Below are 12,430 nucleotides of genomic sequence, written 5' to 3' on the forward strand. Positions count from 1 at the left end.
CTCTTCTCTTCTACTTTGTTTAATATGATTTTGAAACTTTGCTTTTTAGTTCAACCACTGCCAATTAATAGTCCTTAGTTACGTAAGGTTTCTTCCACAAGCAACTGACAAGATTCCTACAATAAACTGCCAGCTGGCTGAAAGCAGATTTCTCCGCTGTCACTATATTGAAACTGACTTATCTTGTGGTTTGGTCTCTGAAAGAGTGCATTTTAAGTTGGTATCAGTGATAATATCAGCAGTGAACTACAACTAATGGGATTTAACTGATACTCTATACTCAATTTTGTGTTGTTTAGTTTAAAAATATTATATATTATGGATAAAATGCCACAAAAAAGACTCATCCTATTATGATTGTAATTTTTTTTATTACATTAGGATTCTACTATCTGTAAAAATTCGAACACGCGAGTTCAATATAGTTACGAATTTGCAATACAGCTCACCAGCGCAAGTCTTGTTAAGGCAAATAACTTAAGAGACAGCTGTCATGAGCGTTGAATAAATGCAGAATTAAGGACTCAGTCTCGGTGATGATGAATTTGTCAAAAAATTCGAAGATTTGAGACTAACTCAGCTACTGTATACTCATTATATTTAATAACTATCTGAACTCAGCCACGCGTTGATGTGGTGGAGTCTGGTTAATGGAAAAGAAAGAAAAGAGAAAACGCACTTTTGTAATATGTTTAATTTCACAAAATTTGTAGGTATACAATATTCATTGATTTCCATTGTCTATGCACATATAATAATTGTCGATTTTAACAAATTAGAACATATAAATGTCCTTGTGAGAAATAATCCAGGTCTAGATCTAAAAGGCACATTTCTTAATACTGGCACCGAACTTTCTTGATGGTATTGCAAATGCCATTCGAATTGAAAATTGCAACCTCATTAAATTGAGATGACATATTTGTTGGAATCATAAGAAGGAGCAAAAATTGGGACATTTTAGCCTTCCAAACGTCCTGTAAATATTGTTTATTCTGTGATGTTTCCCAGTGATATATTTTATTGCAAGTAGCGGACCGTTTCAAATCTTTGGTTAACATTTCGCAGCATGATAATTGGTACACCGATTTCCACTTTTAATATGTTCGATGCCATCTTTGGAAGATCAAATGCATTCAAAAATTCTTTTGAATAATTATTGACTTCATCGGCTTACATAAATATGGTCTTGTATGTGGCTCTCCCGATTTGAAAATTAAAGTGAAGAATATTGTTAAGCTCATAAATATATTTTTTTAGCCTCAAAAATAGCTCGTTCAATCAGCCAATTGCGATTCTTGTAATTGGTTGAAATATTGGAAAATACTATTTCAACTAATTCTATTTTTAATGTTGCTAAAATGCAGAAGTGAAGTCCATCTTCTTGATATCAAATTAGCCGGCAACATTCCATTCCCAGTTCTCAAACATTTTGCAGCTGGATGCCCATATTTGAAGTTAATCGCAAATTCTTTAACCGCCAAATCAGTCGAAGAATTACAGGCAATATTTGCCAGAAAGCTCTTGCAATCCGAAACCTTCGGCAATCCATCCATGTTGATAGTTTTCTGTAACTATGTTGAATACTAACGTTGGGAAGATGCTTAGAGAGTTTCTCGTCTATCATCTATAGCGAAATTGGATTTAATGTATCGCCAAATACATGCATCCTATTTTTCGCCTCAACTTCATACAAATTCTTGCCGACGTCAACATTGGATATTGTAGCACATATTACATCCTATATAATGGATTGTGTGAATATGATTAATTGTGAAATAGCAAGATCTTCAGTTAGCGGAGGTTTAGTAAATTTCTCAACTTCTTCGACGCTGAATTAAAACATTTTCATTCTGGTTTTCATACTTAGAATGAGTTCCTAATATGATTTAATAAAAGGTATTGATTCAAGCTCATCCATCTTTGCATGTTCCGATCTTTTCATTTTGATTGTTTATTTCATTCTCTTCCGATTATTATTTGTTGCGTTCATTTAAAGAATTCCGAATTTAAACTGTTCAAAATTATATCGGGATCTTTCTAATGCTGTTATTTTGGTTCTTTCATTCTAGCACCTCCAGTAAAACATCTCTTAGTAGCATCAAGTATTTGTTATCTTCACATAATCAAGAGCATCTGCAATGCTTTTGACCACAACCACACAATGTTCTTTTAAATTCAAACAAATCAGATTTCTTTCTATCATTGTAATAATGGAAACAGATTTGCCTTGACTGCATGTTTAAAATTCCAGCTTCAGAATTTGGCAATGGGGCCCAATACAGTTGAGGAAAATTAATGACTTTGATTATCACTGATTTTTTTAAATCTCTAATTTATAAATATTACATACTTTACATAAGCTTTATAAGGGAAGGCTCCATCGCATTATAAATGGCCCTTATTTTAGCATATGATTCCTATTATAGATTCATTAGTTTCCATCCTTTACATATGAGTTGACTTAACTCCAAAGCAGTCTTGCGTATAATGTGAAATTGTTTCCACTCCTATGTGACTAAGCCAAATGAGATACGCTTTCAGGCATCGGTGTTTTGCAAAGCTGCCGGGCATCGTCGTTTTCCTAAGCTGTCAGGCATCGTTGTTTTTCTAAGCTGTCAGGCATCGTTGTTTTTCTAAGCTGTCAGGTATCGTTGTTTTTCTAAGCTGTCAGGCATCGTTGTTTTTCTAAGCTGTCAGGCATCGTTGTTTTTCTAAGCTGTCAGGCATCGTTGTTTTTCTAAGCTGTCAGGCATCGTTGTTTTTCTAAGCTGTCAGGCATCGTTGTTTTTCTAAACTGTCAGGCATCGTTGTTTTTCTAAACTGTCAGGCATCGTTGTTTTTCTAAACTGTCAGGCATCGTTGTTTTTCTAAACTGTCAGGCATCGTTGTTTTTCTAAACTGTCAGGCATCGTTGCTTTTCCAAACTGTCAGGCATCGTTGCTTTTCCAAACTGTCAGGCATCGTTGTCTGTCAAAGTCTTCAGGCTCCTTTGATTGTCAGTATTATTTCGACGAAGAAGTTTCATTAAAAAATGTTCATTCCATTAGGACTGGTTCATGTCCTTATATTCAAATGATCCATTTCAAACATTTTATATGTTGGAGAAGATCTGCAGTATGGGCTATTTTAAGAACTATTGATTTAAAATATGATTGATATTCTTAGTTTATGAAGAAGTAGAACTATTTCCTTCTGAACATGTGTAGTACTCTGAGGAGGAAGTTGAGGTTATTTCAAATGATGCAGGTGCTATTTCTACGTCAGATGATGTTTCGTTTACTATTACAAGTTCAGACCATATTTCAATGGGTGGTTGTGGCAATGGAAAGTAATACAGATCCTCTCCAACATATATATTGGAGCAAAAATCCTCTGCAATTGAGCAGCAACACACTACTCGACGTAACATTCGTCGGAATCGTTTCCAAAACGGTTTTCGTGCCATTTTAAAAGAGCTCAGTAAAATTGAAAGCGCAATATACCAAGGCAGAACAATTATGTAAAATAACAGATAAGCTTTCCCTTCTTTCGAATAACGATTGTTGCGGGAAACAGTGATCAACACACATAAGTTCTTCCATTCATATTGTAGCAAAATATACTATGCAAAACAATAGGAATAATGATTTTCTTTTATAATTGTTCTGCGAATTTCAACAATTATTAATTTAAAAACCTTGTTTCTACGAACTGAAGTTTAAAAAAAACCTTAATTGAATATTTTTTTCAAGATATATTTTAATTCTTTAAATCATTAAACCAGCAGTATCTAAAAACGGGTCATTCCGAATAGCAGCTTTATTACTTCATTCCTCGTATTGTTATCTTGTTTCATAAAATTAAATACATTGTATGCGCTTACTGTTCATTCTTGGATTCGAAAATCCTCCGCAGTTTTGCGCATGCGTCAGGATGCGTTTATTTAGTCAAAATAGAGGCGAAAGCAAAATAAATTATTTACATGTAACAATAGGGTGGGCTCAGATTATCCACTACTTAGGAGGTGAAAACACTGCGAAGAACTTTCATAAAATAGGTGTCTACAAAACAATGATAATATTTCGTGGCATATAAATACTTAGCTTCTCGATTTAAAACCAAGAATCTAAAAGGAAGCACATATCATTTTTTTAATTTCTATAAATATTCAGCTAATGCTTGGGTAGGAAGACAAATGAGTCGAATAGGTTTATATATAAGATATTTATCTTATTTATTGCTAGGATGAATAAAGGAAAGACGTAAGAAAAATGAAGCATCTAATAATAAAAGAAACAATCTTATCTAATTCGTAAAATAAGATAAATACCAAAATCTGTAAATTTTCCCCTTCAGTTATTTGTTAAGTTTTCCCTACATGATAAACTTTGATCAATGCACTAAGGGAATTTTATTTCATTTAAGATATGTCAAAATTTGTTCCATAAAAGTAAAATTTAAAGCCAGTCGACGGGATACTGTTCAGGTCAATCAAAATCTCTGAGACGAGGATAAAAAATATTAAAAGGGAAACTTTCTTCTGAAGCCACTAACTCCGAAATCAAAAGAGCAAACAAAAAAGAGTTTATATTTTACCAGTCTCTCTTAATATCTGTCTACTGAGTGGAAGTATTATAGTTATCAGATATTTGTCTCTTTCTGTCCCCTGAGGGGATTCAGAAAGTGCTTGTAAAGAAAAAGAACTTGTACTCAATCTTATGTCAGAAAATATTTCCTTTTTCTTTGGCGGCACGTTTTCTAGATTTTTGAGGTTTGCTATCGCAACAGCTAGATTTGGCCCAATATAATGAAAAGCAGAGAAGCAAGTGACACAAGATATTGGTAGCTTTTTATTTTTTATTTAATAAAATGTGGGTTTCCCCTCATTAAATTGCTTAAGATATACTTTGGAACACGTTATTTTATAAATGTCCCTAAAGTTATATTTAATCGAATATAATGAAAAATTAAAAACCAATCAACCAGAATAGGATGATATTCTAACGAAATAGAATGAAGCGAGATTAGACTGATGTTAAAATACAAAGGTTGGAGCTTTAATAGTGATAACTATTTATTTACATGGAATACAAAAGTGATTCATGTCACCATTTTTGACAGATCTGCAATATAATCGCCAGCATTGTGTACAACCCGTTTCCAAAGATGTGGAAGTCGCAGATCACCTGCAGCAGCGCCTATTCTGTTGATAGTTCGAATGGACCGGTTTACTGCCGCAAGAATCTCTGGAATAATTTTGAAACGAATGCCACGAAGTGGTTCCTTCATCTCAGGAATTAAGTCACAAGGTCTTAGATCTGGGGAGTATGGTGGATGGTAAAGTACTTCCCAGCCCCATCGATTAAGCAAATCAGCCACAGCTTGCGCTGCATGAGGTGCATATACAGTGAATGCTGCTTTAAATTTTATACTGCAATGTACAGAAATAATATATTTTACGATGTTAGTATTAAAGTATAAAAGTCATTGTTTCGTAAAAAATGTGAAGTTTTTTCACGAAACTAAGTAGGAAATCTAAGAAATAGCTGAATTATAATACTAAAACAAAAACTTTTCTAATATATATTTCGAGGTTTTAACGTTGATTGTTATTATCTGTTCAGAAAAATAAATGTATATTTAACGAAATGCTAAATGTGTGTTTCTTTAAAGTGACCAAATTCTCATTTCACCATTATTATCAGAATTCAGTCTCTTTGCAAATCAGCAGAACTGCTTATAACCCAATTCAGGAATTGCAGCTTATTTTAAATGTTCTGCGCTCATTTTCTAGCCTCGTTAAAATTCCAAATAGGAGTGCTGTTATGATCAAAGAAGTCATCCAAAACGGGACATTAAATCTTTAAGCAACGATTATTACGCGTTAATCTTCATTTCTAGAGCTATAAAAAGAAATCGTTTTACATTTTAATCGAAAAACAGAAACTCGGATTGAACAGCTAGTCATGCTTTTAGCTTTATTTTTTTAATTAACCTCTTAAGTATTTCTGAAAAGCTTCATATTTCGTGTTGAGTTAATAATACCAAGAAATCCTGAAGCAACGATTCTTTATTCAAAATTACTTACTCGCATTCACATATTTCGAGTTCATAAAAGCTGTTTCTTTTATTGCTCTATCCATTATTAGAATATAACCGAAATTTATTTAAAAATAAAATTAAATTATAAGAATTTCCATTATTTAGAGCATCTGATCTTATCAAAGAGTAAATATTTTTATATTCATTGTTTTTCTGATGAATAATAATTATTTCAAGGAAAAAATAGTTACGTGATAACAAATTCTTTTATGAATTTAGTTTATGATATTTGACATATTTAAGTAATTCCAATTTTGAATAACTGTGTTTACATGTTTTTGAAAGTACAGACCGACAGACAGTCAATCCAGTTTTGGATCTATCTTAAAATTCGATAAGTTTCTACACTATAGATGTCAAATCTATTTACCTCATTTTATTCCACTAGTTTTCTTCGTTCTGTAGCTGTCGTTCTAACTTCTATTCGAACAGCTGGACAGACAGACAGACTTCCAGTTTGTAGATTACTATCAAATTTTGAGCTAAGTTAATGTGAACACCGTATAAGGAATTTCGCCCGTCTAACTCAAAACGTTGCTGAGTTATTTTGTCAAAGACAGACGGGTTCTAAAAATGTGTTTTTTGAAATCGGGGAAATCTGATAGGTGGAGATTCTTCAAAATTTCGAGTTTAATTTATTATTATTAATTTTTTTGGCGATTACAATACTTTCTCCATATTACGTATAAAAGAAAAAAAAATTTAGACACTTATACGTAAATAATTGTATCCAAATACTGCGTTCAGTATCAATAATCTTTAACTCAATACAAAATGTTTAAACATGAACATTAAAGCCATGAGCATATTCAACGATTCCCTTAGACAGCTTTATAAAGATTTTTACAATATATATAACCCCAAAGCATTTTTAAAAACATATTTTCCAAACATTTTTAAGCAATCACATACATTCACTGGACCTTCTATTAAAATAAATCATTTCCAACCGTGTTCTCTAAATTTTTTTTTCAAAAACAACTACTCGGGTGGTTGTCAGTTTACGAGTGAATAATTTTTTTCGTGCTCTTTGAAAACATTCGAAACGCAAACTCCATTTCATCTCTTCCTGTTCAAGAAGCCTCACGATGCCACAACATAATAAAATTTCGATTTTCAATTTCTTAGTTTCTTTTTGTGAAGACCCAAACCATTTTCTTTCCTAAAAACTCTTCAGCCCTTTTGTTACTTCCCACCCAAACCTCTCTATTGTCCCTTTACGAGGTTATCAAAAGCAAAGCGCAGCAACCTTTTCCGAGTACCCGTCAAATTATTTTTGATAGGTTCTATTTTTATACATCAAGATGTCGAGTTTGCTTCAGTTACAGCTGAATTTGTGGAAAGTAAACCAGATGATGATATTGATGTCGCTCTCCATTTTTGTCAGTTTCATTTTATTTTCTTGTTCTTTTTTATGACCGAAGAAAATGGATACTTTATTTTTCCCATTTCTGTGTATATTATTATTTGAATATACTTTCATCCAACAAGAAACCTCCAAACAACTCCACTTTAATACTGCAAATATCGATTTTTAAATATGACTAGTATGCCAGTTTTGTGATAAATTTTGTGAAAACACGAATCTATATCAGAATTTTCAAACGAAAGAAAATAAGTAGATATCTTTCAATCCTAGAATCATTCGAAATCAGTGAGATACATCAGAATTCTAGACGATTCAAGACTTATCTAGATTCAGGTAAGTACGCCTGAATTTCTCTTTAAAGATAAGAAAATGCCCTATGCACCTCACAAAAATCTCAATAACAGTTATGTATTCTTCTTAAGATGTTATTATACAAAACAGTTCACCACTCATTCAATGATTATTAATCAAATGTAAGCTCGGATAGCTTTTGGGAATTCTCAGAAACAACTTTACTTCCAAACCTCACAAGGCGAGCGCTTCTAACGAACAAAGCGTTCACCCTGGGTATATAATTGATCACACTCAGCGTACTTTCATGAGATTTCCAGTTGTTTCGGGCCCCCGATATGGTTCAGTTGAATAGTCTTTTGGAGTCTTTTAGAACTGATAGAGTTAAGGACAAAATACATGTGCTTTGAATAACATTTTGAATAAGTGCTTCAGTTTGCTAATATTGGCGTTAAAGAAACGTTGTTAAATATTAAACACAAACTAGTTTACTCAACAACTTTACTCATTTAAGCAAGATTTCTTTAATTATATTCTGCGAACATGAGAACGTAAGAATGGTGACAACTATTCAGTCACAACTTTAATAGAAAGTAATGAAAAAGAGGAGTAAAATCATCGATATGTATCGTGTATTTATATATCGTGTATCATCACGTGTATTTATGCGAATCTATTGATTAAAGCAGCTTTCTTCTTCTTGATTTTAGCTTTATTTCATGAATTGTAACATTTGATAGTACAAATCAAAAAGACGGAGCAATCTCTCCAGAACTTTCTTCCATACTCTCTTTCCCCCAAGCACAGAGGCAGATTTGGCGAAAGATCGTGAATGGCTTATCTAGCATTGGCGAATAATATTTACAAAATATAGTTCCTTGGCGTAAATCTAGCGTTATTTTCCGATCTGTTGGCGCCAAAATTTGAAACTGAACTTTAATTTCTTACATTATTATTATTGTGTACATTTGTTGCAAATATATCACATATTTAATGTAATTGATTTAAGTTGGTTCAACTGACAAATTATTGATCACTAATCATTATCATGATTCATTGATCTATATCTATGTCTGCTAATAAGTGTATGCATGTATGCATGCAAACTCCATAGGAGAGACAGCTTGATTAAAGCTATCAAATTCTTCACAGATTGTTTTGTTAGGTAGAAATCCCAATGTTGAATAGGATTTTTTTTTTTGAAATTGTAATTCGAATATCTAATAATCATAATTAAGAGAAGATTTGGATATATATAGCTGTAACACTCAAAACTAATACATAAAATGATTTTTCTTGCTTATTTCATTTTTTTTAAAAGTCATTTTCATTTTTTGTGGCACCATGTAATTTACCCCTAAACTTTAGAATTTAAAAAAAAATCTAATTTTTATTAACATGTTGAGCTATTCCATTGAAATTAAAACAGTTTTCCTTCTTTTATAAAGTATCTTATAGCATAATTTTCTTTTATTTTTGAAAATCAAAGAAATATATTTATTAATTAATTGAGTAGTTTACTTAAGTAATTAATATTAAGCAGTATATTATAGTAATAACCCTGCAGTTAATTCAATTGCATTACCATAACAGGCAGAGTATACAGTTTTAGACAAATTAAAAGAAACTAACATTTTTAGTGATATGATGAAGGGATTCGATTCCATCAAGAAGGTTCATGTACACAAAAAAAAAGTATTTTGGGGGGGGGCTATTAATATAATAAGGTTATAATGTTTATTATAATTTGCTGAATGTTAGTAAATTATATAGAAAATCATGTGTGAAAATTTTATTTGAAATAAACACGATATGTGTGACGCACCACCAGCACATTATTAGCGATCATTAATATATACCAAAATATGTCAATAATTCAACTAAGTTAAGTTCACAAATGTGACAAAATTATGCCTTGAAAAGTTTCAGCTCTTTGACAAATTAACAACACAAGCTGAACTACTCAAATTTATAAAGATTAAACATCATCTTTCTAAAAACAACTCATCTCAAGTACTCATTTACCTTCCTCCATTACAGAGAAGGCAAAGAAGAAATATCGACACTAATAAATCATGAAAACTTTTCAAAGTTTGCAGTTGGGCTCTCAGAACATCAGAAGTGAAGTGATTTCTCGTGAACATGGAAAATTATCAGATATTCACCAGCGTAAGTTACTGCGTCACATACATCAAACGAAACGGGAGTTCTTGTAGTTCAGATTCCATGAATGACAAGAATGGATTGCGCCATTAGTCATGAACATGATGCCATGAAGCGAGAAATGTGTAGTGCCTAGGCGCAATGACTGTCATTTTAGTGACATATTACATGGGTATCATTTTTTATATACTATATAAGAAGAAACTGCTTTTCAATCATTCTTATCTTTTCACGCGTTTGAGTTCTTTGCAATTGATTAGCTATCCCGAATAAAGAAATGATTTAGGAAGATATATCAATGTGTCCAAAAAACACTTGAGATAATTAGATAAATGTTACTGAAGCTGAAATCAAATTATAAGGTTGCTATCGATTGTTTAGTACTATGCAACAATAGGATACAAAAAAAGATAGCAATTTATTATGTGAACTTGTCACCTTTGGCGACCAGCTGGCTAGCCTGGCTTATAATGGTATTACTTAATTCCATTTAAATTGATACTAATAGAAAATGCCTAGATTTCTCCAATTCTTTAGTAAATTTATTTAAATTTTAACCTTTTTAGAAAGTAAAAATTGTTCAAGATATTAATTTATAAATGTTAAATATTCTTCTAAGTCCTGACTAAAGTGAAAACCGTTTGAATCAAAAAATAATTCTGTTATAAAATCAGCATAGATATTTCGAAATAGAACACCTCACTAATGAATTTCATATCTGAATTAGTCAGTTTACTAGAAAATGCCAGGTTCACAACCCTTAAAGTAAAATTGTAAATATAGCAATGTTTGCATTTACTAGGTGCTGCCTGTTCCTTTGAACCTAACAAATATAATCCGTGTCCAGGATTCCTCTAAATTCCCAAGCATCAAAAAGAGTTATGTCTTAAGTATGTATATAATTATTCTTCATATTATATATATAACTTCTTTACTTTTGATTTTCCCATGATGTCATAAAGCTTTTAAAATCTAAAATGTACCTGGTTAATCATACTTTTTTTATTTCGTAAACTACATTGATATTAAATAAAAACATTCTTAAGCTTACGACAATGGGAAAAATCACACAAAATATTTGATAGAGTAGTGAAAACGATTTGAATTTTAGGCCAACAATGTAATTAAAGCAAAAACTGTTTCAAAAAAACCTTCAACATTCATAAAACTTTTACATGATTATTAAATTGATATGAATAAAAAGATAATTTTAAAATGATAAAGAGGTGTAAAACTCTTTTTACTTGAAATAATATTTTTGGAAGTATTCTAGATAAATGGTAAAATAAAGTTTTTTAATCAATAAAAATTCTGCTTAAAATTTAAAAAAGCCGTTTCTAGATGAACATTCCAAGTTATATATCATATTTGTAGAATCAACAGTCTGTAGGTCATGTGTCTTGATCTACTAAGCGTCAATGAGCATGCGCAAACATTCATCTTTATTATGTTTAGACATGTTTAATAGAAAAGGTGAATTGTTATTTTATATGGAACCGATATTGAAGCTTGAAAAATGGATTTAGCTTTACGTAAGCAAATTAGGAAAAGAAATTCCATTAAAAAAATACTTTTCAACGCCAAATTTGAAATAAATGTAAGATGTTATTGTTCTTGTTAAAGTGAATGAAATATAAAAAAAACGAAGCAGTTGAAAAATAAACAAGTTCGAGAAAAATGAAAGTATATTAACTAGTATATATCTTACAAAAATTTAATGTAGTAATACGACGATTTCAAAAATGAAAGAGAAATCGGGATAATATAGATGAAAATTCCAAGATAGCCAAATTTTCATGCTGGTACCCGTTTCTAAACTACACATGGAATGTTTTGCAAAGGAAAGATTAATGGTGAACAACCAACAGTGTATGTGTCCTTCGTACCACACCACAAATATGAAAAATTTAATTATGCACGTCTGCCTGTTATTTGAATTAGAAGCAATGGTAATCTTTAATCTTCTTTGATACAAAATTTTGCTTGCGAAAAGTCAGAAGAAGAGTGCTGGTCTCTTAAAAATCGAAAAACCTTCAATTACGCCAGTCATATCCGTGAAAGAGATTATTTCGTTCCCGTATATTTTTGCTAATAAGTATTCCTTTAAAAGACCACACAGAAATATAACCCGGAAAAAAGAAACACTGTTAATACTTAGTTATGTTGAGAGAAATTTATTCACTTAATTGTTTACTTTTGTACAGTACAAGGAACGATTCTTTCCACCTACAAGATGATAATGATAGACCACATAGAGTGCCACATAATCAATGCAGCATTACCTTCGTCAGGAGAAAATTGAATGTATAAGTTGGCTAATTCGTGATTAGTTGAACCCAATTGAGAATGTTTGAAATGCTTTAACTATTTTTAGGGCCAGTAGAAGTATGCTTTCCACCTAATTCATCAATCTTTATATGAAATTATGCAAGTTGGCATAGTTTCAGACAATAGTTTTAATAAGACATAGTTCGTTGTTTCAATTCCTTATGTGACAAAAAATAATATGCCTTGATTTGTTAC

General features: G+C 31.5%; 1 protein-coding gene across 1 annotated transcript in view; it reads right to left on the reverse strand.

The window, feature by feature from the left end:
- Positions 1-12,430, reverse strand: part of LOC129988627 (probable cationic amino acid transporter) — a 225,961-nt gene that overhangs the window by 196,382 nt on the left and 17,149 nt on the right. The gene's annotated exons all lie outside the window — the stretch shown is intronic.

This window comes from Argiope bruennichi, chromosome 10, assembly GCF_947563725.1.
Source record: "Argiope bruennichi chromosome 10, qqArgBrue1.1, whole genome shotgun sequence".
In the NCBI taxonomy this organism is placed as follows: Eukaryota; Metazoa; Arthropoda; class Arachnida; order Araneae; family Araneidae; genus Argiope; species Argiope bruennichi.